General features: G+C 35.1%; 13 non-coding genes across 13 annotated transcripts; all 13 read left to right on the top strand.

The window, feature by feature from the left end:
- The first annotated feature begins 1,010 nt into the window (after positions 1-1,010).
- On the top strand, positions 1,011-1,084 carry TRNAT-UGU (transfer RNA threonine (anticodon UGU)). Its single transcript has one exon. It is a non-coding gene; the product is annotated as a tRNA-Thr (tRNA).
- A 911-nt stretch (positions 1,085-1,995) lies between these two features.
- TRNAT-UGU (transfer RNA threonine (anticodon UGU)) lies at positions 1,996-2,069 on the top strand. Its single transcript has one exon. It is a non-coding gene; the product is annotated as a tRNA-Thr (tRNA).
- Positions 2,070-3,780: 1,711 nt separating this feature from the next.
- On the top strand, positions 3,781-3,854 carry TRNAT-UGU (transfer RNA threonine (anticodon UGU)). The gene has a single exon. It is a non-coding gene; the product is annotated as a tRNA-Thr (tRNA).
- Positions 3,855-5,606: 1,752 nt separating this feature from the next.
- On the top strand, positions 5,607-5,680 carry TRNAT-UGU (transfer RNA threonine (anticodon UGU)). The gene has a single exon. It is a non-coding gene; the product is annotated as a tRNA-Thr (tRNA).
- A 2,704-nt stretch (positions 5,681-8,384) lies between these two features.
- Positions 8,385-8,458, top strand: TRNAT-UGU (transfer RNA threonine (anticodon UGU)). Its single transcript has one exon. It is a non-coding gene; the product is annotated as a tRNA-Thr (tRNA).
- A 911-nt stretch (positions 8,459-9,369) lies between these two features.
- TRNAT-UGU (transfer RNA threonine (anticodon UGU)) lies at positions 9,370-9,443 on the top strand. The gene has a single exon. It is a non-coding gene; the product is annotated as a tRNA-Thr (tRNA).
- Positions 9,444-10,354: 911 nt separating this feature from the next.
- Positions 10,355-10,428, top strand: TRNAT-UGU (transfer RNA threonine (anticodon UGU)). Its single transcript has one exon. It is a non-coding gene; the product is annotated as a tRNA-Thr (tRNA).
- Positions 10,429-12,795: 2,367 nt separating this feature from the next.
- TRNAT-UGU (transfer RNA threonine (anticodon UGU)) lies at positions 12,796-12,869 on the top strand. Its single transcript has one exon. It is a non-coding gene; the product is annotated as a tRNA-Thr (tRNA).
- A 6,501-nt stretch (positions 12,870-19,370) lies between these two features.
- On the top strand, positions 19,371-19,444 carry TRNAT-UGU (transfer RNA threonine (anticodon UGU)). The gene has a single exon. It is a non-coding gene; the product is annotated as a tRNA-Thr (tRNA).
- Positions 19,445-20,355: 911 nt separating this feature from the next.
- On the top strand, positions 20,356-20,429 carry TRNAT-UGU (transfer RNA threonine (anticodon UGU)). The gene has a single exon. It is a non-coding gene; the product is annotated as a tRNA-Thr (tRNA).
- Positions 20,430-22,140: 1,711 nt separating this feature from the next.
- On the top strand, positions 22,141-22,214 carry TRNAT-UGU (transfer RNA threonine (anticodon UGU)). Its single transcript has one exon. It is a non-coding gene; the product is annotated as a tRNA-Thr (tRNA).
- A 2,511-nt stretch (positions 22,215-24,725) lies between these two features.
- On the top strand, positions 24,726-24,799 carry TRNAT-UGU (transfer RNA threonine (anticodon UGU)). Its single transcript has one exon. It is a non-coding gene; the product is annotated as a tRNA-Thr (tRNA).
- A 727-nt stretch (positions 24,800-25,526) lies between these two features.
- Positions 25,527-25,600, top strand: TRNAT-UGU (transfer RNA threonine (anticodon UGU)). Its single transcript has one exon. It is a non-coding gene; the product is annotated as a tRNA-Thr (tRNA).
- The last annotated feature ends 669 nt before the right edge of the window (positions 25,601-26,269 follow it).

The following is a 26,269-nucleotide window of genomic DNA, read 5'->3' as shown; positions in this document are numbered from 1 at the left end:
AAATTAAAACCAGTGGAATTTGAGTAAAAAAAAAAATTTTGCTTTTGAAATGCTCTAAAAGGAATCAGATGAAATAACTTTCTTTAGAGAATATAGGATGGGCTCAAGCTTTACAAATTAAAACCAGTGGAATTACACATTAGATGCTACAAATTTTCATAGCAGTTTTCGGAAAAAGCAGAATAATAAATATTCACCTATGGAAAATGTGGTGCTGTGGCTTAGTTGGTTAAAGCGGCTGTCTTGTAAACAGGAGATCCTGAGTTCAACTCTCAGCAGTACCTTGTTTTTGTCTTCTCAAGAACAAGCTTCCTATCTTAAAGCAGGTGTTTTACCTGTGTGCAAACTCAAATTTGCCATTGTTCCAGCCCTACTGATAGTGCAATTGTGAGATTAAGAATCTCATCTAAATGCTGAAAAGGAAGTAAGATTGCTTCAAGCTTGACAACTTAACCAATGGATTTTATTTTGAAATGCCTCCACTTTCCGCACCTGACTCTCTAAGCAGTCTTTCCAATATATCACATCTTTTTGTGATGTAGACAAGTTGGTCAAAGAGCCTGTTTAGTAAACAGAAAATCTTGATTTCGAATGTCAGCAGCGCTTTCCTTTCTTCATGTCAGTTTGGGGCTGTTAGCCGAAAAAGAGGACTTTCACTTTTGTTTGACATCAAACATATCTTTCCCAAAGCACTAATAAAGTGTAATTGAGAGAAAAAAACTTTCTGCTTTTGAAATGCTCTAAAAGGAATTAGATGAAATAAGTTTCTTTAGAGAATATAGGATGGCTTCAAGCATTACAAATTAAAACCAGTGGAATTTGAGTAAAAAAAAAAATTTTGCTTTTGAAATGCTCTAAAAGGAATCAGATGAAATAACTTTCTTTAGAGAATATAGGATGGGCTCAAGCATTACAAATTAAAACCAGTGGAATTACACATTAGATGCTACAAATTTTCATAGCAGTTTTCAGAAAAAGCAGAAAAATAAATATTCACCTACGGAACATGTGGTGCTGTGGCTTAGTTGGTTAAAGCACCTGTCTTGTAAACAGGAGATCCTGAGTTCAACTCTCAGCAGTACCTTGTTTTTGTCTTCTCAAGAATAAGCTTCCTATCTTAAAGCAGGTGTTTTACCTGTGTGCAAACTCAAATTTGCCATTGTTCCAGCCCTACTGATAGTGCAATTGTGAGATTAAGAATCTCATCTAAATGCTGAAAAGGAAGTAAGATTGCTTCAAGCTTGACAACTTAACCAACTTAACCAAGATGCTACATCTTCTCAAGAATAAGCTTCCTATCTTAAAGCAGGTGTTTTTTACCTGTGTGCAAACTCAAATTTGCCATTGTTCCAGCCCTACTGATAGTGCAATTGTGAGATTAAGAATCTCATCTAAATGCTGAAAAGGAAGTAAGATTGCTTCAAGCTTGACAACTTAACCAATGGATTTTATTTTGAAATGCCTCCACTTTCCGCACCTGACTCTCTAAGCAGTCTTTCCAATATATCACATCTTTTTGTGATGTAGACAAGTTGGTCAAAGAGCCTGTTAAGTAAACAGAAAATCTTGATTTCGATTGTCAGCAGTGCTTTCCTTTCTTCATGTCAGTTTGGGGCTGATAGCCGAAAAAGAGGACTTTCACTTTTGTTTGACATCAAACATGTCTTTCCCAAAGCACTAATAAAGTGTAATTGAGAGAAAAAAACTTTCTGCTTTTGAAATGCTCTAAAAGGAATTAGATGAAATAAGTTTCTTTAGAGAATATAGGATGGCTTCAAGCATTACAAATTAAAACCAGTGGAATTTGAGTAAAAAAAAAAATTTTGCTTTTGAAATGCTCTAAAAGGAATCAGATGAAATAACTTTCTTTAGAGAATATAGGATGGGCTCAAGCTTTACAAATTAAAACCAGTGGAATTACACATTAGATGCTACAAATTTTCATAGCAGTTTTCAGAAAAAGCAGAAAAATAAATATTCACCTACGGAACATGTGGTGCTGTGGCTTAGTTGGTTAAAGCACCTGTCTTGTAAACAGGAGATCCTGAGTTCAACTCTCAGCAGTACCTTGTTTTTGTCTTCTCAAGAATAAGCTTCCTATCTTAAAGCAGGTGTTTTACCTGTGTGCAAACTCAAATTTGCCATTGTTCCAGCCCTACTGATAGTGCAATTGTGAGATTAAGAATCTCATCTAAATGCTGAAAAGGAAGTAAGATTGCTTCAAGCTTGACAACTTAACCAACTTAACCAAGATGCTACATCTTCTCAAGAATAAGCTTCCTATCTTAAAGCAGGTGTTTTTTACCTGTGTGCAAACTCAAATTTGCCATTGTTCCAGCCCTACTGATAGTGCAATTGTGAGATTAAGAATCTCATCTAAATGCTGAAAAGGAAGTAAGATTGCTTCAAGCTTGACAACTTAACCAATGGATTTTATTTTGAAATGCCTCCACTTTCCGCACCTGACTCTCTAAGCAGTCTTTCCAATATATCACATCTTTTTGTGATGTAGACAAGTTGGTCAAAGAGCCTGTTAAGTAAACAGAAAATCTTGATTTCGATTGTCAGCAGTGCTTTCCTTTCTTCATGTCAGTTTGGGGCTGATAGCCGAAAAAGAGGACTTTCACTTTTGTTTGACATCAAACATGTCTTTCCCAAAGCACTAATAAAGTGTAATTGAGAGAAAAAAACTTTCTGCTTTTGAAATGCTCTAAAAGGAATTAGATGAAATAAGTTTCTTTAGAGAATATAGGATGGCTTCAAGCATTACAAATTAAAACCAGTGGAATTTGAGTAAAAAAAAAAATTTTGCTTTTGAAATGCTCTAAAAGGAATCAGATGAAATAACTTTCTTTAGAGAATATAGGATGGGCTCAAGCTTTACAAATTAAAACCAGTGGAATTACACATTAGATGCTACAAATTTTCATAGCAGTTTTCGGAAAAAGCAGAATAATAAATATTCACCTATGGAAAATGTGGTGCTGTGGCTTAGTTGGTTAAAGCGGCTGTCTTGTAAACAGGAGATCCTGAGTTCAACTCTCAGCAGTACCTTGTTTTTGTCTTCTCAAGAACAAGCTTCCTATCTTAAAGCAGGTGTTTTACCTGTGTGCAAACTCAAATTTGCCATTGTTCCAGCCCTACTGATAGTGCAATTGTGAGATTAAGAATCTCATCTAAATGCTGAAAAGGAAGTAAGATTGCTTCAAGCTTGACAACTTAACCAATGGATTTTATTTTGAAATGCCTCCACTTTCCGCACCTGACTCTCTAAGCAGTCTTTCCAATATATCACATCTTTTTGTGATGTAGACAAGTTGGTCAAAGAGCCTGTTTAGTAAACAGAAAATCTTGATTTCGAATGTCAGCAGCGCTTTCCTTTCTTCATGTCAGTTTGGGGCTGTTAGCCGAAAAAGAGGACTTTCACTTTTGTTTGACATCAAACATATCTTTCCCAAAGCACTAATAAAGTGTAATTGAGAGAAAAAAACTTTCTGCTTTTGAAATGCTCTAAAAGGAATTAGATGAAATAAGTTTCTTTAGAGAATATAGGATGGCTTCAAGCATTACAAATTAAAACCAGTGAAATTTGAGTAAAAAAAAAAATTTTGCTTTTGAAATGCTCTAAAAGGAATCAGATGAAATAACTTTCTTTAGAGAATATAGGATGGGCTCAAGCATTACAAATTAAAACCAGTGGAATTACACATTAGATGCTACAAATTTTCATAGCAGTTTTCGGAAAAAGCAGAATAATAAATATTCACCTATGGAACATGTGGTGCTGTGGCTTAGTTGGTTAAAGCGCCTGTCTTGTAAACAGGAGATCCTGAGTTCAACTCTCAGCAGTACCTTGTTTTTGTCTTCTCAAGAATAAGCTTCCTATCTTAAAGCTGGTGTTTTACCTGTGTGCAAACTCAAATTTGCCATTGTTCCAGCCCTACTGATAGTGCAATTGTGAGATTAAGAATCTCATCTAAATGCTGAAAAGGAAGTAAGATTGCTTCAAGCTTGACAACTTAAAAAAATGGATTTTATTTTGAAATGCCTCCACTTTCCGCATCTGACTCTCTAAGCAGTCTTTCCAATATATCACATCTTTTTGTGATGTAGACAAGTTGGTCAAAGAGCCTGTTTAGTAAACAGAAAATCTTGATTTCGAATGTCAGCAGTGCTTTCCTTTCTTCATGTCAGTTTGGGGCTGTTAGCCGAAAAAGAGGACTTTCACTTTTGTTTGACATCAAACATGTCTTTCCCAAAGCACTAATAAAGTGTAATTGAGAGAAAAAAACTTTCTGCTTTTGAAATGCTCTAAAAGGAATTAGATGAAATAAGTTTCTTTAGAGAATATAGGTTGGCTTCAAGCATTACAAATTAAAACCAGTGGAATTTGAAAAAAAAAAAATTTTTGCTTTTGAAATGCTCTAAAAGGAATCAGAAGAAATAACTTTCTTTAGAGAATATAGGATGGGCTCAAGCTTTACAAATTAAAACCAGTGGAATTACCTTGTTTTCGTCTTCTCAAGAATAAGCTTCCTATCTTAAAGCAGGTGTGTTTTACCTGTGTGCAAACTCAAATTTGCCATTGTTCCAGCCCTACTGATAGTGCAATTGTGAGATTAAGAATCTCATCTAAATGCTGAAAAGGAAGTAAGATTGCTTCAAGCTTGACAACTTAACCAACTTAACCAAGATGCTACATCTTCTCAAGAATAAGCTTCCTATCTTAAAGCAGGTGTGTTTTACCTGTGTGCAAACTCAAATTTGCCATTGTTCCAGCCCTACTGATAGTGCAATTGTGAGATTAAGAATCTCATCTAAATGCTGAAAAGGAAGTAAGATTGCTTCAAGCTTGACAACTTAACCAACTTAACCAAGATGCTACATCTTCTCAAGAATAAGCTTCCTATCTTAAAGCAGGTGTGTTTTACCTGTGTGCAAACTCAAATTTGCCATTGTTTCAGCCCTACTGATAGTGCAATTGTGAGATTAAGAATCTCATCTAAATGCTGAAAAGGAAGTAAGATTGCTTCAAGCTTGACAACTTAACCAATGGATTTTATTTTGAAATGCCTCCACTTTCCGCACCTGACTCTCTAAGCAGTCTTTCCAATATATCACATCTTTTTGTGATGTAGACAAGTTGGTCAAAGAGCCTGTTTAGTAAACAGAAAATCTTGATTTCGAATGTCAGCAGCGCTTTCCTTTCTTCATGTCAGTTTGGGGCTGTTAGCCGAAAAAGAGGACTTTCACTTTTTTTTGACATCAAACATATCTTTCCCAAAGCACTAATAAAGTGTAATTGAGAGAAAAAAACTTTCTGCTTTTGAAATGCTCTAAAAGGAATTAGATGAAATAAGTTTCTTTAGAGAATATAGGATGGCTTCAAGCATTACAAATTAAAACCAGTGAAATTTGAGTAAAAAAAAAAATTTTGCTTTTGAAATGCTCTAAAAGAAATCAGATGAAATAACTTTCTTTAGAGAATATAGGATGGGCTCAAGCATTACAAATTAAAACCAGTGGAATTACACATTAGATGCTACAAATTTTCATAGCAGTTTTCGGAAAAAGCAGAATAATAAATATTCACCTATGGAACATGTGGTGCTGTGGCTTAGTTGGTTAAAGCGCCTGTCTTGTAAACAGGAGATCCTGAGTTCAACTCTCAGCAGTACCTTGTTTTTGTCTTCTCAAGAATAAGCTTCCTATCTTAAAGCTGGTGTTTTACCTGTGTGCAAACTCAAATTTGCCATTGTTCCAGCCCTACTGATAGTGCAATTGTGAGATTAAGAATCTCATCTAAATGCTGAAAAGGAAGTAAGATTGCTTCAAGCTTGACAACTTAACCAACTTAACCAAGATGCTACATCTTCTCAAGAATAAGCTTCCTATCTTAAAGCAGGTGTGTTTTACCTGTGTGCAAACTCAAATTTGCCATTGTTCCAGCCCTACTGATAGTGCAATTGTGAGATTAAGAATCTCATCTAAATGCTGAAAAGGAAGTAAGATTGCTTCAAGCTTACTTAACCAACAACTTAACCAATGGATTTTATTTTGAAATGCCTCCACTTTCCGCACCTGACTCTCTAAGCAGTCTTTCCAATATATCACATCTTTTTGTGATGTAGACAAGTTGGTCAAAGAGCCTGTTAAGTAAACAGAAAATCTTGATTTCGATTGTCAGCAGTGCTTTCCTTTCTTCATGTCAGTTTGGGGCTGATAGCCGAAAAAGAGGACTTTCACTTTTGTTTGACATCAAACATGTCTTTCCCAAAGCACTAATAAAGTGTAATTGAGAGAAAAAAACTTTCTGCTTTTGAAATGCTCTAAAAGGAATTAGATGAAATAAGTTTCTTTAGAGAATATAGGATGGCTTCAAGCATTACAAATTAAAACCAGTGGAATTTGAGTAAAAAAAAAATTTTTGCTTTTGAAATGCTCTAAAAGGAATCAGATGAAATAACTTTCTTTAGAGAATATAGGATGGGCTCAAGCTTTACAAATTAAAACCAGTGGAATTACACATTAGATGCTACAAATTTTCATTGCAGTTTTCGGAAAAAGCAGAATAATAAATATTCACCTATGGAAAATGTGGTGCTGTGGCTTAGTTGGTTAAAGCAGCTGTCTTGTAAACAGGAGATCCTGAGTTCAACTCTCAGCAGTACCTTGTTTTTGTCTTCTCAAGAACAAGCTTCCTATCTTAAAGCATGTGTTTTACCTGTGTGCAAACTCAAATTTGCCATTGTTCCAGCCCTACTGATAGTGCAATTGTGAGATTAAGAATCTCATCTAAATGCTGAAAAGGAAGTAAGATTGCTTCAAGCTTGACAACTTAACCAACTTAACCAAGATGCTACATCTTCTCAAGAATAAGCTTCCTATCTTAAAGCAGGTGTGTTTTACCTGTGTGCAAACTCAAATTTGCCATTGTTCCAGCCCTACTGATAGTGCAATTGTGAGATTAAGAATCTCATCTAAATGCTGAAAAGGAAGTAAGATTGCTTCAAGCTTGACAACTTAACCAATGGATTTTATTTTGAAATGCCTCCACTTTCCGCACCTGACTCTCTAAGCAGTCTTTCCAATATATCACATCTTTTTGTGATGTAGACAAGTTGGTCAAAGAGCCTGTTAAGTAAACAGAAAATCTTGATTTCGATTGTCAGCAGTGCTTTCCTTTCTTCATGTCAGTTTGGGGCTGATAGCCGAAAAAGAGGACTTTCACTTTTGTTTGACATCAAACATGTCTTTCCCAAAGCACTAATAAAGTGTAATTGAGAGAAAAAAACTTTCTGCTTTTGAAATGCTCTAAAAGGAATTAGATGAAATAAGTTTCTTTAGAGAATATAGGATGGCTTCAAGCATTACAAATTAAAACCAGTGGAATTTGAGTAAAAAAAAAAATTTTGCTTTTGAAATGCTCTAAAAGGAATCAGATGAAATAACTTTCTTTAGAGAATATAGGATGGGCTCAAGCTTTACAAATTAAAACCAGTGGAATTACACATTAGATGCTACAAATTTTCATAGCAGTTTTCGGAAAAAGCAGAATAATAAATATTCACCTATGGAAAATGTGGTGCTGTGGCTTAGTTGGTTAAAGCGGCTGTCTTGTAAACAGGAGATCCTGAGTTCAACTCTCAGCAGTACCTTGTTTTTGTCTTCTCAAGAACAAGCTTCCTATCTTAAAGCAGGTGTTTTACCTGTGTGCAAACTCAAATTTGCCATTGTTCCAGCCCTACTGATAGTGCAATTGTGAGATTAAGAATCTCATCTAAATGCTGAAAAGGAAGTAAGATTGCTTCAAGCTTGACAACTTAACCAATGGATTTTATTTTGAAATGCCTCCACTTTCCGCACCTGACTCTCTAAGCAGTCTTTCCAATATATCACATCTTTTTGTGATGTAGACAAGTTGGTCAAAGAGCCTGTTTAGTAAACAGAAAATCTTGATTTCGAATGTCAGCAGCACTTTCCTTTCTTCATGTCAGTTTGGGGCTGTTAGCCGAAAAAGAGGACTTTCACTTTTGTTTGACATCAAACATATCTTTCCCAAAGCACTAATAAAGTGTAATTGAGAGAAAAAAACTTTCTGCTTTTGAAATGCTCTAAAAGGAATTAGATGAAATAAGTTTCTTTAGAGAATATAGGATGGCTTCAAGCATTACAAATTAAAACCAGTGGAATTTGAGTAAAAAAAAAAATTTTGCTTTTGAAATGCTCTAAAAGGAATCAGATGAAATAACTTTCTTTAGAGAATATAGGATGGGCTCAAGCATTACAAATTAAAACCAGTGGAATTACACATTAGATGCTACAAATTTTCATAGCAGTTTTCAGAAAAAGCAGAAAAATAAATATTCACCTACGGAACATGTGGTGCTGTGGCTTAGTTGGTTAAAGCACCTGTCTTGTAAACAGGAGATCCTGAGTTCAACTCTCAGCAGTACCTTGTTTTTGTCTTCTCAAGAATAAGCTTCCTATCTTAAAGCAGGTGTTTTACCTGTGTGCAAACTCAAATTTGCCATTGTTCCAGCCCTACTGATAGTGCAATTGTGAGATTAAGAATCTCATCTAAATGCTGAAAAGGAAGTAAGATTGCTTCAAGCTTGACAACTTAACCAACTTAACCAAGATGCTACATCTTCTCAAGAATAAGCTTCCTATCTTAAAGCAGGTGTTTTTTACCTGTGTGCAAACTCAAATTTGCCATTGTTCCAGCCCTACTGATAGTGCAATTGTGAGATTAAGAATCTCATCTAAATGCTGAAAAGGAAGTAAGATTGCTTCAAGCTTGACAACTTAACCAATGGATTTTATTTTGAAATGCCTCCACTTTCCGCACCTGACTCTCTAAGCAGTCTTTCCAATATATCACATCTTTTTGTGATGTAGACAAGTTGGTCAAAGAGCCTGTTAAGTAAACAGAAAATCTTGATTTCGATTGTCAGCAGTGCTTTCCTTTCTTCATGTCAGTTTGGGGCTGATAGCCGAAAAAGAGGACTTTCACTTTTGTTTGACATCAAACATGTCTTTCCCAAAGCACTAATAAAGTGTAATTGAGAGAAAAAAACTTTCTGCTTTTGAAATGCTCTAAAAGGAATTAGATGAAATAAGTTTCTTTAGAGAATATAGGATGGCTTCAAGCATTACAAATTAAAACCAGTGGAATTTGAGTAAAAAAAAAAATTTTGCTTTTGAAATGCTCTAAAAGGAATCAGATGAAATAACTTTCTTTAGAGAATATAGGATGGGCTCAAGCTTTACAAATTAAAACCAGTGGAATTACACATTAGATGCTACAAATTTTCATAGCAGTTTTCAGAAAAAGCAGAAAAATAAATATTCACCTACGGAACATGTGGTGCTGTGGCTTAGTTGGTTAAAGCACCTGTCTTGTAAACAGGAGATCCTGAGTTCAACTCTCAGCAGTACCTTGTTTTTGTCTTCTCAAGAATAAGCTTCCTATCTTAAAGCAGGTGTTTTACCTGTGTGCAAACTCAAATTTGCCATTGTTCCAGCCCTACTGATAGTGCAATTGTGAGATTAAGAATCTCATCTAAATGCTGAAAAGGAAGTAAGATTGCTTCAAGCTTGACAACTTAACCAACTTAACCAAGATGCTACATCTTCTCAAGAATAAGCTTCCTATCTTAAAGCAGGTGTTTTTTACCTGTGTGCAAACTCAAATTTGCCATTGTTCCAGCCCTACTGATAGTGCAATTGTGAGATTAAGAATCTCATCTAAATGCTGAAAAGGAAGTAAGATTGCTTCAAGCTTGACAACTTAACCAATGGATTTTATTTTGAAATGCCTCCACTTTCCGCACCTGACTCTCTAAGCAGTCTTTCCAATATATCACATCTTTTTGTGATGTAGACAAGTTGGTCAAAGAGCCTGTTAAGTAAACAGAAAATCTTGATTTCGATTGTCAGCAGTGCTTTCCTTTCTTCATGTCAGTTTGGGGCTGATAGCCGAAAAAGAGGACTTTCACTTTTGTTTGACATCAAACATGTCTTTCCCAAAGCACTAATAAAGTGTAATTGAGAGAAAAAAACTTTCTGCTTTTGAAATGCTCTAAAAGGAATTAGATGAAATAAGTTTCTTTAGAGAATATAGGATGGCTTCAAGCATTACAAATTAAAACCAGTGGAATTTGAGTAAAAAAAAAAATTTTGCTTTTGAAATGCTCTAAAAGGAATCAGATGAAATAACTTTCTTTAGAGAATATAGGATGGGCTCAAGCTTTACAAATTAAAACCAGTGGAATTACACATTAGATGCTACAAATTTTCATAGCAGTTTTCGGAAAAAGCAGAATAATAAATATTCACCTATGGAACATGTGGTGCTGTGGCTTAGTTGGTTAAAGCGCCTGTCTTGTAAACAGGAGATCCTGAGTTCAACTCTCAGCAGTACCTTGTTTTTGTCTTCTCAAGAATAAGCTTCCTATCTTAAAGCTGGTGTTTTACCTGTGTGCAAACTCAAATTTGCCATTGTTCCAGCCCTACTGATAGTGCAATTGTGAGATTAAGAATCTCATCTAAATGCTGAAAAGGAAGTAAGATTGCTTCAAGCTTGACAACTTAAAAAAATGGATTTTATTTTGAAATGCCTCCACTTTCCGCATCTGACTCTCTAAGCAGTCTTTCCAATATATCACATCTTTTTGTGATGTAGACAAGTTGGTCAAAGAGCCTGTTTAGTAAACAGAAAATCTTGATTTCGAATGTCAGCAGTGCTTTCCTTTCTTCATGTCAGTTTGGGGCTGTTAGCCGAAAAAGAGGACTTTCACTTTTGTTTGACATCAAACATGTCTTTCCCAAAGCACTAATAAAGTGTAATTGAGAGAAAAAAACTTTCTGCTTTTGAAATGCTCTAAAAGGAATTAGATGAAAAAAGTTTCTTTAGAGAATATAGGTTGGCTTCAAGCATTACAAATTAAAACCAGTGGAATTTGAAAAAAAAAAAATTTTTGCTTTTGAAATGCTCTAAAAGGAATCAGAAGAAATAACTTTCTTTAGAGAATATAGGATGGGCTCAAGCTTTACAAATTAAAACCAGTGGAATTACCTTGTTTTCGTCTTCTCAAGAATAAGCTTCCTATCTTAAAGCAGGTGTGTTTTACCTGTGTGCAAACTCAAATTTGCCATTGTTCCAGCCCTACTGATAGTGCAATTGTGAGATTAAGAATCTCATCTAAATGCTGAAAAGGAAGTAAGATTGCTTCAAGCTTGACAACTTAACCAACTTAACCAAGATGCTACATCTTCTCAAGAATAAGCTTCCTATCTTAAAGCAGGTGTGTTTTACCTGTGTGCAAACTCAAATTTGCCATTGTTCCAGCCCTACTGATAGTGCAATTGTGAGATTAAGAATCTCATCTAAATGCTGAAAAGGAAGTAAGATTGCTTCAAGCTTGACAACTTAAAAAAATGGATTTTATTTTGAAATGCCTCCACTTTCCGCATCTGACTCTCTAAGCAGTCTTTCCAATATATCACATCTTTTTGTGATGTAGACAAGTTGGTCAAAGAGCCTGTTTAGTAAACAGAAAATCTTGATTTCGAATGTCAGCAGTGCTTTCCTTTCTTCATGTCAGTTTGGGGCTGTTAGCCGAAAAAGAGGACTTTCACTTTTGTTTGACATCAAACATGTCTTTCCCAAAGCACTAATAAAGTGTAATTGAGAGAAAAAAACTTTCTGCTTTTGAAATGCTCTAAAAGGAATTAGATGAAATAAGTTTCTTTAGAGAATATAGGATGGCTTCAAGCATTACAAATTAAAACCAGTGGAATTTGAGAAAAAAAAAAATTTTGCTTTTGAAATGCTCTAAAAGGAATCAGATGAAATAACTTTCTTTAGAGAATATAGGATGGGCTCAAGCATTACAAATTAAAACCAGTGGAATTACACATTAGATGCTACAAATTTTCATAGCAGTTTTCGGAAAAAGCAGAATAATAAATATTCACCTACGGAACATGTGGTGCTGTGGCTTAGTTGGTTAAAGCGCCTTTCTTGTAAACAGGACATCCTGAGTTCAACTCTCAGCAGTACCTTGTTTTTGTCTTCTCAAGAATAAGCTTCCTATCTTAAAGCAGGTGTTTTACCTGTGTGCAAACTCAAATTTGCCATTGTTCCAGCCCTACTGATAGTGCAATTGTGAGATTAAGAATCTCATCTAAATGCTGAAAAGGAAGTAAGATTGCTTCAAGCTTGACAACTTAACCAATGGATTTTATTTTGAAATGCCTCCACTTTCCGCACCTGACTCTCTAAGCAGTCTTTCCAATATATCACATCTTTTTGTGATGTAGACAAGTTGGTCAAAGAGCCTGTTTAGTAAACAGAAAATCTTGATTTCGAATGTCAGCAGCGCTTTCCTTTCTTCATGTCAGTTTGGGGCTGTTAGCCGAAAAAGAGGACTTTCACTTTTTTTTGACATCAAACATATCTTTCCCAAAGCACTAATAAAGTGTAATTGAGAGAAAAAAACTTTCTGCTTTTGAAATGCTCTAAAAGGAATTAGATGAAATAAGTTTCTTTAGAGAATATAGGATGGCTTCAAGCATTACAAATTAAAACCAGTGAAATTTGAGTAAAAAAAAAAATTTTGCTTTTGAAATGCTCTAAAAGAAATCAGATGAAATAACTTTCTTTAGAGAATATAGGATGGGCTCAAGCATTACAAATTAAAACCAGTGGAATTACACATTAGATGCTACAAATTTTCATAGCAGTTTTCGGAAAAAGCAGAATAATAAATATTCACCTATGGAACATGTGGTGCTGTGGCTTAGTTGGTTAAAGCGCCTGTCTTGTAAACAGGAGATCCTGAGTTCAACTCTCAGCAGTACCTTGTTTTTGTCTTCTCAAGAATAAGCTTCCTATCTTAAAGCTGGTGTTTTACCTGTGTGCAAACTCAAATTTGCCATTGTTCCAGCCCTACTGATAGTGCAATTGTGAGATTTAGAATCTCATCTAAATGCTGAAAAGGAAGTAAGATTGCTTCAAGCTTGACAACTTAAAAAAATGGATTTTATTTTGAAATGCCTCCACTTTCCGCATCTGACTCTCTAAGCAGTCTTTCCAATATATCACATCTTTTTGTGATGTAGACAAGTTGGTCAAAGAGCCTGTTTAGTAAACAGAAAATCTTGATTTCGAATGTCAGCAGTGCTTTCCTTTCTTCATGTCAGTTTGGGGCTGTTAGCCGAAAAAGAGGACTTTCACTTTTGTTTGACATCAAACATGTCTTTCCCAAAGCACTAATAAAGTGTAATTGAGAGAAAAAAACTTTCTGCTTTTGAAATGCTCTAAAAGGAATTAGATGAAATAAGTTTCTTTAGAGAATATAGGATGGCTTCAAGCATTACAAATTAAAACCAGTGGAATTTGAGAAAAAAAAAAATTTTGCTTTTGAAATGCTCTAAAAGGAATCAGATGAAATAACTTTCTTTAGAGAATATAGGATGGGCTCAAGCATTACAAATTAAAACCAGTGGAATTACACATTAGATGCTACAAATTTTCATAGCAGTTTTCGGAAAAAGCAGAATAATAAATATTCACCTACGGAACATGTGGTGCTGTGGCTTAGTTGGTTAAAGCGCCTTTCTTGTAAACAGGACATCCTGAGTTCAACTCTCAGCAGTACCTTGTTTTTGTCTTCTCAAGAATAAGCTTCCTATCTTAAAGCAGGTGTTTTACCTGTGTGCAAACTCAAATTTGCCATTGTTCCAGCCCTACTGATAGTGCAATTGTGAGATTAAGAATCTCATCTAAATGCTGAAAAGGAAGTAAGATTGCTTCAAGCTTGACAACTTAACCAACTTAACCAAGATGCTACATCTTCTCAAGAATAAGCTTCCTATCTTAAAGCAGGTGTGTTTTACCTGTGTGCAAACTCAAATTTGCCATTGTTCCAGCCCTACTGATAGTGCAATTGTGAGATTAAGAATCTCATCTAAATGCTGAAAAGGAAGTAAGATTGCTTCAAGCTTGACAACTTAACCAATGGATTTTATTTTGAAATGCCTCCACTTTCCGCACCTGACTCTCTAAGCAGTCTTTCCAATATATCACATCTTTTTGTGATGTAGACAAGTTGGTCAAAGAGCCTGTTTAGTAAACAGAAAATCTTGATTTCGAATGTCAGCAGTGCTTTCCTTTCTTCATGTCAGTTTGGGGCTGTTAGCCGAAAAAGAGGACTTTCACTTTTGTTTGACATCAAACATGTCTTTCCCAAAGCACTAATAAAGTGTAATTGAGAGAAAAAAACTTTCTGCTTTTGAAATGCTCTAAAAGGAATTAGATGAAATAAGTTTCTTTAGAGAATATAGGATGCCTTCAAGCATTACAAATTAAAACCAGTGGAATTTGAGTAAAAAAAAAATTTTGCTTTTGAAATGCTCTAAAAGGAATCAGATGAAATAACTTTCTTTAGAGAATATAGGATGGGCTCAAGCTTTACAAATTAAAACCAGTGGAATTACACATTAGATGCTACAAATTTTCATAGCAGTTTTCGGAAAAAGCAGAATAATAAATATTCACCTATGGAACATGTGGTGCTGTGGCTTAGTTGGTTAAAGCGGCTGTCTTGTAAACAGGAGATCCTGAGTTCAACTCTCAGCAGCACCTTGTTTTTGTCTTCTCAAGAATAAGCTTCCTATCTTAAAGCAGGTGTTTTACCTGTGTGCAAACTCAAATTTGCCATTGTTCCATCCCTACTGATAGTGCAATTGTGAGATTAAGAATCTCATCTAAATGCTGAAAAGGAAGTAAGATTGCTTCAAGCTTGACAACTTAACCAATGGATTTTATTTTGAAATGCCTCCACTTTCCGCACCTGTCTCTCTAAGCAGTCTTTCCAATATATCACATCTTTTTGTGATGTAGACAAGTTGGTCAAAGAGCCTGTTTAGTAAACAGAAAATCTTGATTTCGAATGTCAGCAGTGCTTTCCTTTCTTCATGTCAGTTTGGGGCTGTTAGCCGAAAAAGATAACTTTCACTTTTGTTTGACATCAAACATGTCTTTCCCAAAGCACTAATAAAGTGTAATTGAGAGAAAAAAACTTTCTGCTTTTGAAATGCTCTAAAAGGAATTAGATGAAATAAGTTTCTTTAGAGAATATAGGATGGCTTCAAGCATTACAAATTAAAACCAGTGGAATTTGAGTAAAAAAAAAAATTTTGCTTTTGAAATGCTCTAAAAGGAATCAGATGAAATAACTTTCTTTAGAGAATATAGGATGGGCTCAAGCTTTACAAATTAAAACCAGTGGAATTACACATTAGATGCTACAAATTTTCATAGCAGTTTTCGGAAAAAGCAGAATAATAAATATTCACCTATGGAAAATGTGGTGCTGTGGCTTAGTTGGTTAAAGCGGCTGTCTTGTAAACAGGAGATCCTGAGTTCAACTCTCAGCAGTACCTTGTTTTTGTCTTCTCAAGAACAAGCTTCCTATCTTAAAGCAGGTGTTTTACCTGTGTGCAAACTCAAATTTGCCATTGTTCCAGCCCTACTGATAGTGCAATTGTGAGATTAAGAATCTCATCTAAATGCTGAAAAGGAAGTAAGATTGCTTCAAGCTTGACAACTTAACCAACTTAACCAAGATGCTACATCTTCTCAAGAATAAGCTTCCTATCTTAAAGCAGGTGTGTTTTACCTGTGTGCAAACTCAAATTTGCCATTGTTCCAGCCCTACTGATAGTGCAATTGTGAGATTAAGAATCTCATCTAAATGCTGAAAAGGAAGTAAGATTGCTTCAAGCTTGACAACTTAACCAACTTAACCAAGATGCTACATCTTCTCAAGAATAAGCTTCCTATCTTAAAGCAGGTGTGTTTTACCTGTGTGCAAACTCAAATTTGCCATTGTTCCAGCCCTACTGATAGTGCAATTGTGAGATTAAGAATCTCATCTAAATGCTGAAAAGGAAGTAAGATTGCTTCAAGCTTGACAACTTAACCAATGGATTTTATTTTGAAATGCCTCCACTTTCCACACCTGACTCTCTAAGCAGTCATTCCAATATATCACATCTTTTTGTGATGTAGACAAGTTGGTCAAAGAGCCTGTTTAGTAAACAGAAAATCTTGATATTCGAATGTCAGCAGTGCTTTCCTTTCTTCATGTCAGTTTGGGTCTGTTAGCCGAAAAAGAGGACTTTCACTTATGTTTGACATCAAACATGTCTTTCCCAAAGCACTAATAAAGTGTAATTGAGAGAAAAAAAACTTTCTGCATTTGAAATGCTCTAAAAGGAATTAGATGAAATAAGTTTCTTTAGAGAATATAGGATGGCTTCAAGCATTACATATTAAAACCAGTGGAATTTGAGTAAAAAAAAAAATTTTGCTTTTGAAATGCTCTAAAAGGAATCAGAAGAAATAACTTTCTTTAGAGAATATAGGATGGGCTCAAGCTTTACAAATTAAAACCAGTGGAATTACCTTGTTTTCGTCTTCTCAAGAATAAGCTTCCTATCTTAAAGCAGGTGTGTTTTACCTGTGTGCAAACTCAAATTTGCCATTGTTCCAGCCCTACTGATAGTGCAATTGTGAGATTAAGAATCTCATCTAAATGCTGAAAAGGAAGTAAGATTGCTTCAAGCTTGACAACTTAACCAACTTAACCAAGATGCTACATCTTCTCAAGAATAAGCTTCCTATCTTAAAGCAGGTGTGTTTTACCTGTGTGCAAACTCAAATTTGCCATTGTTCCAGCCCTACTGATAGTGCAATTGTGAGATTAAGAATCTCATCTAAATGCTGAAAAGGAAGTAAGATTGCTTCAAGCTTGACAACTTAACCAACTTAACCAAGATGCTACATCTTCTCAAGAATAAGCTTCCTATCTTAAAGCAGGTGTGTTTTACCTGTGTGCAAACTCAAATTTGCCATTGTTCCAGCCCTACTGATAGTGCAATTGTGAGATTAAGAATCTCATCTAAATGCTGAAAAGGAAGTAAGATTGCTTCAAGCTTACTTAACCAACAACTTAACCAATGGATTTTATTTTGAAATGCCTCCACTTTCCGCACCTGACTCTCTAAGCAGTCTTTCCAATATATCACATCTTTTTGTGATGTAGACAAGTTGGTCAAAGAGCCTGTTAAGTAAACAGAAAATCTTGATTTCGATTGTCAGCAGTGCTTTCCTTTCTTCATGTCAGTTTGGGGCTGATAGCCGAAAAAGAGGACTTTCACTTTTGTTTGACATCAAACATGTCTTTCCCAAAGCACTAATAAAGTGTAATTGAGAGAAAAAAACTTTCTGCTTTTGAAATGCTCTAAAAGGAATTAGATGAAATAAGTTTCTTTAGAGAATATAGGATGGCTTCAAGCATTACAAATTAAAACCAGTGGAATTTGAGTAAAAAAAAAATTTTTGCTTTTGAAATGCTCTAAAAGGAATCAGATGAAATAACTTTCTTTAGAGAATATAGGATGGGCTCAAGCTTTACAAATTAAAACCAGTGGAATTACACATTAGATGCTACAAATTTTCATAGCAGTTTTCGGAAAAAGCAGAATAATAAATATTCACCTATGGAAAATGTGGTGCTGTGGCTTAGTTGGTTAAAGCAGCTGTCTTGTAAACAGGAGATCCTGAGTTCAACTCTCAGCAGTACCTTGTTTTTGTCTTCTCAAGAACAAGCTTCCTATCTTAAAGCAGGTGTTTTACCTGTGTGCAAACTCAAATTTGCCATTGTTCCAGCCCTACTGATAGTGCAATTGTGAGATTAAGAATCTCATCTAAATGCTGAAAAGGAAGTAAGATTGCTTCAAGCTTGACAACTTAACCAACTTAACCAAGATGCTACATCTTCTCAAGAATAAGCTTCCTATCTTAAAGCAGGTGTGTTTTACCTGTGTGCAAACTCAAATTTGCCATTGTTCCAGCCCTACTGATAGTGCAATTGTGAGATTAAGAATCTCATCTAAATGCTGAAAAGGAAGTAAGATTGCTTCAAGCTTGACAACTTAACCAATGGATTTTATTTTGAAATGCCTCCACTTTCCGCACCTGACTCTCTAAGCAGTCTTTCCAATATATCACATCTTTTTGTGATGTAGACAAGTTGGTCAAAGAGCCTGTTAAGTAAACAGAAAATCTTGATTTCGATTGTCAGCAGTGCTTTCCTTTCTTCATGTCAGTTTGGGGCTGATAGCCGAAAAAGAGGACTTTCACTTTTGTTTGACATCAAACATGTCTTTCCCAAAGCACTAATAAAGTGTAATTGAGAGAAAAAAACTTTCTGCTTTTGAAATGCTCTAAAAGGAATTAGATGAAATAAGTTTCTTTAGAGAATATAGGATGGCTTCAAGCATTACAAATTAAAACCAGTGGAATTTGAGTAAAAAAAAAAATTTTGCTTTTGAAATGCTCTAAAAGGAATCAGATGAAATAACTTTCTTTAGAGAATATAGGATGGGCTCAAGCTTTACAAATTAAAACCAGTGGAATTACACATTAGATGCTACAAATTTTCATAGCAGTTTTCGGAAAAAGCAGAATAATAAATATTCACCTATGGAAAATGTGGTGCTGTGGCTTAGTTGGTTAAAGCGGCTGTCTTGTAAACAGGAGATCCTGAGTTCAACTCTCAGCAGTACCTTGTTTTTGTCTTCTCAAGAACAAGCTTCCTATCTTAAAGCAGGTGTTTTACCTGTGTGCAAACTCAAATTTGCCATTGTTCCAGCCCTACTGATAGTGCAATTGTGAGATTAAGAATCTCATCTAAATGCTGAAAAGGAAGTAAGATTGCTTCAAGCTTGACAACTTAACCAATGGATTTTATTTTGAAATGCCTCCACTTTCCGCACCTGACTCTCTAAGCAGTCTTTCCAATATATCACATCTTTTTGTGATGTAGACAAGTTGGTCAAAGAGCCTGTTTAGTAAACAGAAAATCTTGATTTCGAATGTCAGCAGCGCTTTCCTTTCTTCATGTCAGTTTGGGGCTGTTAGCCGAAAAAGAGGACTTTCACTTTTGTTTGACATCAAACATATCTTTCCCAAAGCACTAATAAAGTGTAATTGAGAGAAAAAAACTTTCTGCTTTTGAAATGCTCTAAAAGGAATTAGATGAAATAAGTTTCTTTAGAGAATATAGGATGGCTTCAAGCATTACAAATTAAAACCAGTGGAATTTGAGTAAAAAAAAAAATTTTGCTTTTGAAATGCTCTAAAAGGAATCAGATGAAATAACTTTCTTTAGAGAATATAGGATGGGCTCAAGCATTACAAATTAAAACCAGTGGAATTACACATTAGATGCTACAAATTTTCATAGCAGTTTTCAGAAAAAGCAGAAAAATAAATATTCACCTACGGAACATGTGGTGCTGTGGCTTAGTTGGTTAAAGCACCTGTCTTGTAAACAGGAGATCCTGAGTTCAACTCTCAGCAGTACCTTGTTTTTGTCTTCTCAAGAATAAGCTTCCTATCTTAAAGCAGGTGTTTTACCTGTGTGCAAACTCAAATTTGCCATTGTTCCAGCCCTACTGATAGTGCAATTGTGAGATTAAGAATCTCATCTAAATGCTGAAAAGGAAGTAAGATTGCTTCAAGCTTGACAACTTAACCAACTTAACCAAGATGCTACATCTTCTCAAGAATAAGCTTCCTATCTTAAAGCAGGTGTTTTTTACCTGTGTGCAAACTCAAATTTGCCATTGTTCCAGCCCTACTGATAGTGCAATTGTGAGATTAAGAATCTCATCTAAATGCTGAAAAGGAAGTAAGATTGCTTCAAGCTTGACAACTTAACCAATGGATTTTATTTTGAAATGCCTCCACTTTCCGCACCTGACTCTCTAAGCAGTCTTTCCAATATATCACATCTTTTTGTGATGTAGACAAGTTGGTCAAAGAGCCTGTTAAGTAAACAGAAAATCTTGATTTCGATTGTCAGCAGTGCTTTCCTTTCTTCATGTCAGTTTGGGGCTGATAGCCGAAAAAGAGGACTTTCACTTTTGTTTGACATCAAACATGTCTTTCCCAAAGCACTAATAAAGTGTAATTGAGAGAAAAAAACTTTCTGCTTTTGAAATGCTCTAAAAGGAATTAGATGAAATAAGTTTCTTTAGAGAATATAGGATGGCTTCAAGCATTACAAATTAAAACCAGTGGAATTTGAGTAAAAAAAAAAATTTTGCTTTTGAAATGCTCTAAAAGGAATCAGATGAAATAACTTTCTTTAGAGAATATAGGATGGGCTCAAGCTTTACAAATTAAAACCAGTGGAATTACACATTAGATGCTACAAATTTTCATAGCAGTTTTCAGAAAAAGCAGAAAAATAAATATTCACCTACGGAACATGTGGTGCTGTGGCTTAGTTGGTTAAAGCACCTGTCTTGTAAACAGGAGATCCTGAGTTCAACTCTCAGCAGTACCTTGTTTTTGTCTTCTCAAGAATAAGCTTCCTATCTTAAAGCAGGTGTTTTACCTGTGTGCAAACTCAAATTTGCCATTGTTCCAGCCCTACTGATAGTGCAATTGTGAGATTAAGAATCTCATCTAAATGCTGAAAAGGAAGTAAGATTGCTTCAAGCTTGACAACTTAACCAACTTAACCAAGATGCTACATCTTCTCAAGAATAAGCTTCCTATCTTAAAGCAGGTGTTTTTTACCTGTGTGCAAACTCAAATTTGCCATTGTTCCAGCCCTACTGATAGTGCAATTGTGAGATTAAGAATCTCATCTAAATGCTGAAAAGGAAGTAAGATTGCTTCAAGCTTGACAACTTAACCAATGGATTTTATTTTGAAATGCCTCCACTTTCCGCACCTGACTCTCTAAGCAGTCTTTCCAATATATCACATCTTTTTGTGATGTAGACAAGTTGGTCAAAGAGCCTGTTAAGTAAACAGAAAATCTTGATTTCGATTGTCAGCAGTGCTTTCCTTTCTTCATGTCAGTTTGGGGCTGATAGCCGAAAAAGAGGACTTTCACTTTTGTTTGACATCAAACATGTCTTTCCCAAAGCACTAATAAAGTGTAATTGAGAGAAAAAAACTTTCTGCTTTTGAAATGCTCTAAAAGGAATTAGATGAAATAAGTTTCTTTAGAGAATATAGGATGGCTTCAAGCATTACAAATTAAAACCAGTGGAATTTGAGTAAAAAAAAAAATTTTGCTTTTGAAATGCTCTAAAAGGAATCAGATGAAATAACTTTCTTTAGAGAATATAGGATGGGCTCAAGCTTTACAAATTAAAACCAGTGGAATTACACATTAGATGCTACAAATTTTCATAGCAGTTTTCGGAAAAAGCAGAATAATAAATATTCACCTATGGAAAATGTGGTGCTGTGGCTTAGTTGGTTAAAGCGGCTGTCTTGTAAACAGGAGATCCTGAGTTCAACTCTCAGCAGTACCTTGTTTTTGTCTTCTCAAGAACAAGCTTCCTATCTTAAAGCAGGTGTTTTACCTGTGTGCAAACTCAAATTTGCCATTGTTCCAGCCCTACTGATAGTGCAATTGTGAGATTAAGAATCTCATCTAAATGCTGAAAAGGAAGTAAGATTGCTTCAAGCTTGACAACTTAACCAATGGATTTTATTTTGAAATGCCTCCACTTTCCGCACCTGACTCTCTAAGCAGTCTTTCCAATATATCACATCTTTTTGTGATGTAGACAAGTTGGTCAAAGAGCCTGTTTAGTAAACAGAAAATCTTGATTTCGAATGTCAGCAGCGCTTTCCTTTCTTCATGTCAGTTTGGGGCTGTTAGCCGAAAAAGAGGACTTTCACTTTTGTTTGACATCAAACATATCTTTCCCAAAGCACTAATAAAGTGTAATTGAGAGAAAAAAACTTTCTGCTTTTGAAATGCTCTAAAAGGAATTAGATGAAATAAGTTTCTTTAGAGAATATAGGATGGCTTCAAGCATTACAAATTAAAACCAGTGAAATTTGAGTAAAAAAAAAAATTTTGCTTTTGAAATGCTCTAAAAGGAATCAGATGAAATAACTTTCTTTAGAGAATATAGGATGGGCTCAAGCATTACAAATTAAAACCAGTGGAATTACACATTAGATGCTACAAATTTTCATAGCAGTTTTCGGAAAAAGCAGAATAATAAATATTCACCTATGGAACATGTGGTGCTGTGGCTTAGTTGGTTAAAGCGCCTGTCTTGTAAACAGGAGATCCTGAGTTCAACTCTCAGCAGTACCTTGTTTTTGTCTTCTCAAGAATAAGCTTCCTATCTTAAAGCTGGTGTTTTACCTGTGTGCAAACTCAAATTTGCCATTGTTCCAGCCCTACTGATAGTGCAATTGTGAGATTAAGAATCTCATCTAAATGCTGAAAAGGAAGAAAGATTGCTTCAAGCTTGACAACTTAAAAAAATGGATTTTATTTTGAAATGCCTCCACTTTCCGCATCTGACTCTCTAAGCAGTCTTTCCAATATATCACATCTTTTTGTGATGTAGACAAGTTGGTCAAAGAGCCTGTTTAGTAAACAGAAAATCTTGATTTCGAATGTCAGCAGTGCTTTCCTTTCTTCATGTCAGTTTGGGGCTGTTAGCCGAAAAAGAGGACTTTCACTTTTGTTTGACATCAAACATGTCTTTCCCAAAGCACTAATAAAGTGTAATTGAGAGAAAAAAACTTTCTGCTTTTGAAATGCTCTAAAAGGAATTAGATGAAATAAGTTTCTTTAGAGAATATAGGTTGGCTTCAAGCATTACAAATTAAAACCAGTGGAATTTGAAAAAAAAAAAATTTTTGCTTTTGAAATGCTCTAAAAGGAATCAGATGAAATAACTTTCTTTAGAGAATATAGGATGGGCTCAAGCATTACAAATTAAAACCAGTGGAATTACACATTAGATGCTACAAATTTTCATGGCAGTTTTCGGAAAAAGCAGAATAATAAATATTCACCTACGGAACATGTGGTGCTGTGGCTTAGTTGGTTAAAGCGCCTTTCTTGTAAACAGGACATCCTGAGTTCAACTCTCAGCAGTACCTTGTTTTTGTCTTCTCAAGAATAAGCTTCCTATCTTAAAGCAGGTGTTTTACCTGTGTGCAAACTCAAATTTGCCATTGTTCCAGCCCTACTGATAGTGCAATTGTGAGATTAAGAATCTCATCTAAATGCTGAAAAGGAAGTAAGATTGCTTCAAGCTTGACAACTTAACCAACTTAACCAAGATGCTACATCTTCTCAAGAATAAGCTTCCTATCTTAAAGCAGGTGTGTTTTACCTGTGTGCAAACTCAAATTTGCCATTGTTCCAGCCCTACTGATAGTGCAATTGTGAGATTAAGAATCTCATCTAAATGCTGAAAAGGAAGTAAGATTGCTTCAAGCTTGACAACTTAACCAATGGATTTTATTTTGAAATGCCTCCACTTTCCGCACCTGACTCTCTAAGCAGTCTTTCCAATATATCACATCTTTTTGTGATGTAGACAAGTTGGTCAAAGAGCCTGTTTAGTAAACAGAAAATCTTGATTTCGAATGTCAGCAGTGCTTTCCTTTCTTCATGTCAGTTTGGGGCTGTTAGCCGAAAAAGAGGACTTTCACTTTTGTTTGACATCAAACATGTCTTTCCCAAAGCACTAATAAAGTGTAATTGAGAGAAAAAAACTTTCTGCTTTTGAAATGCTCTAAAAGGAATTAGATGAAATAAGTTTCTTTAGAGAATATAGGATGCCTTCAAGCATTACAAATTAAAACCAGTGGAATTTGAGTAAAAAAAAAAATTTTGCTTTTGAAATGCTCTAAAAGGAATCAGATGAAATAACTTTCTTTAGAGAATATAGGATGGGCTCAAGCTTTACAAATTAAAACCAGTGGAATTACACATTAGATGCTACAAATTTTCATAGCAGTTTTCGGAAAAAGCAGAATAATAAATATTCACCTATGGAACATGTGGTGCTGTGGCTTAGTTGGTTAAAGCGGCTGTCTTGTAAACAGGAGATCCTGAGTTCAACTCTCAGCAGTACCTTGTTTTTGTCTTCTCAAGAACAAGCTTCCTATCTTAAAGCAGGTGTTTTACCTGTGTGCAAACTCAAATTTGCCATTGTTCCAGCCCTACTGATAGTGCAATTGTGAGATTAAGAATCTCATCTAAATGCTGAAAAGGAAGTAAGATTGCTTCAAGCTTGACAACTTAACCAATGGATTTTATTTTGAAATGCCTCCACTTTCCGCACCTGACTCTCTAAGCAGTCTTTCCAATATATCACATCTTTTTGTGATGTAGACAAGTTGGTCAAAGAGCCTGTTTAGTAAACAGAAAATCTTGATTTCGAATGTCAGCAGCGCTTTCCTTTCTTCATGTCAGTTTGGGGCTGTTAGGCGAAAAAGAGGACTTTCACTTTTGTTTGACATCAAACATATCTTTCCCAAAGCACTAATAAAGTGTAATTGAGAGAAAAAAACTTTCTGCTTTTGAAATGCTCTAAAAGGAATTAGATGAAATAAGTTTCTTTAGAGAATATAGGATGGCTTCAAGCATTACAAATTAAAACCAGTGAAATTTGAGTAAAAAAAAAAATTTTGCTTTTGAAATGCTCTAAAAGGAATCAGATGAAATAACTTTCTTTAGAGAATATAGGATGGGATCAAGCATTACAAATTAAAACCAGTGGAATTACACATTAGATGCTACAAATTTTCATAGCAGTTTTCGGAAAAAGCAGAATAATAAATATTCACCTATGGAACATGTGGTGCTGTGGCTTAGTTGGTTAAAGCGCCTGTCTTGTAAACAGGAGATCCTGAGTTCAACTCTCAGCAGTACCTTGTTTTTGTCTTCTCAAGAATAAGCTTCCTATCTTAAAGCTGGTGTTTTACCTGTGTGCAAACTCAAATTTGCCATTGTTCCAGCCCTACTGATAGTGCAATTGTGAGATTAAGAATCTCATCTAAATGTTGAAAAGGAAGTAAGATTGCTTCAAGCTTGACAACTTAAAAAAATGGATTTTATTTTGAAATGCCTCCACTTTCCGCATCTGACTCTCTAAGCAGTCTTTCCAATATATCACATCTTTTTGTGATGTAGACAAGTTGGTCAAAGAGCCTGTTTAGTAAACAGAAAATCTTGATTTCGAATGTCAGCAGCGCTTTCCTTTCTTCATGTCAGTTTGGGGCTGTTAGCCGAAAAAGAGGACTTTCACTTTTGTTTGACATCAAACATATCTTTCCCAAAGCACTAATAAAGTGTAATTGAGAGAAAAAAACTTTCTGCTTTTGAAATGCTCTAAAAGGAATTAGATGAAATAAGTTTCTTTAGAGAATATAGGATGGCTTCAAGCATTACAAATTAAAACCAGTGAAATTTGAGTAAAAAAAAAAATTTTGCTTTTGAAATGCTCTAAAAGGAATCAGATGAAATAACTTTCTTTAGAGAATATAGGATGGGCTCAAGCATTACAAATTAAAACCAGTGGAATTACACATTAGATGCTACAAATTTTCATAGCAGTTTTCGGAAAAAGCAGAATAATAAATATTCACCTATGGAACATGTGGTGCTGTGGCTTAGTTGGTTAAAGCGCCTGTCTTGTAAACAGGAGATCCTGAGTTCAACTCTCAGCAGTACCTTGTTTTTGTCTTCTCAAGAATAAGCTTCCTATCTTAAAGCTGGTGTTTTACCTGTGTGCAAACTCAAATTTGCCATTGTTCCAGCCCTACTGATAGTGCAATTGTGAGATTAAGAATCTCATCTAAATGCTGAAAAGGAAGTAAGATTGCTTCAAGCTTGACAACTTAAAAAAATGGATTTTATTTTGAAATGCCTCCACTTTCCGCATCTGACTCTCTAAGCAGTCTTTCCAATATATCACATCTTTTTGTGATGTAGACAAGTTGGTCAAAGAGCCTGTTTAGTAAACAGAAAATCTTGATTTCGAATGTCAGCAGTGCTTTCCTTTCTTCATGTCAGTTTGGGGCTGTTAGCCGAAAAAGAGGACTTTCACTTTTGTTTGACATCAAACATGTCTTTCCCAAAGCACTAATAAAGTGTAATTGAGAGAAAAAAACTTTCTGCTTTTGAAATGCTCTAAAAGGAATTAGATGAAATAAGTTTCTTTAGAGAATATAGGATGGCTTCAAGCATTACAAATTAAAACCAGTGGAATTTGAGAAAAAAAAAATTTTTGCTTTTGAAATGCTCTAAAAGGAATCAGATGAAATAACTTTCTTTAGAGAATATAGGATGGGCTCAAGCATTACAAATTAAAACCAGTGGAATTACACATTAGATGCTACAAA

The sequence above is a fragment of the Dendrobates tinctorius genome, unplaced genomic scaffold, assembly GCF_039654945.1.
Source record: "Dendrobates tinctorius isolate UK_male_01 unplaced genomic scaffold, ASM3965494v1 ptg000254l, whole genome shotgun sequence".
NCBI classification, from domain to species: Eukaryota; Metazoa; Chordata; class Amphibia; order Anura; family Dendrobatidae; genus Dendrobates; species Dendrobates tinctorius.
This window is presented reverse-complemented; position numbering and strand designations above follow the sequence as displayed.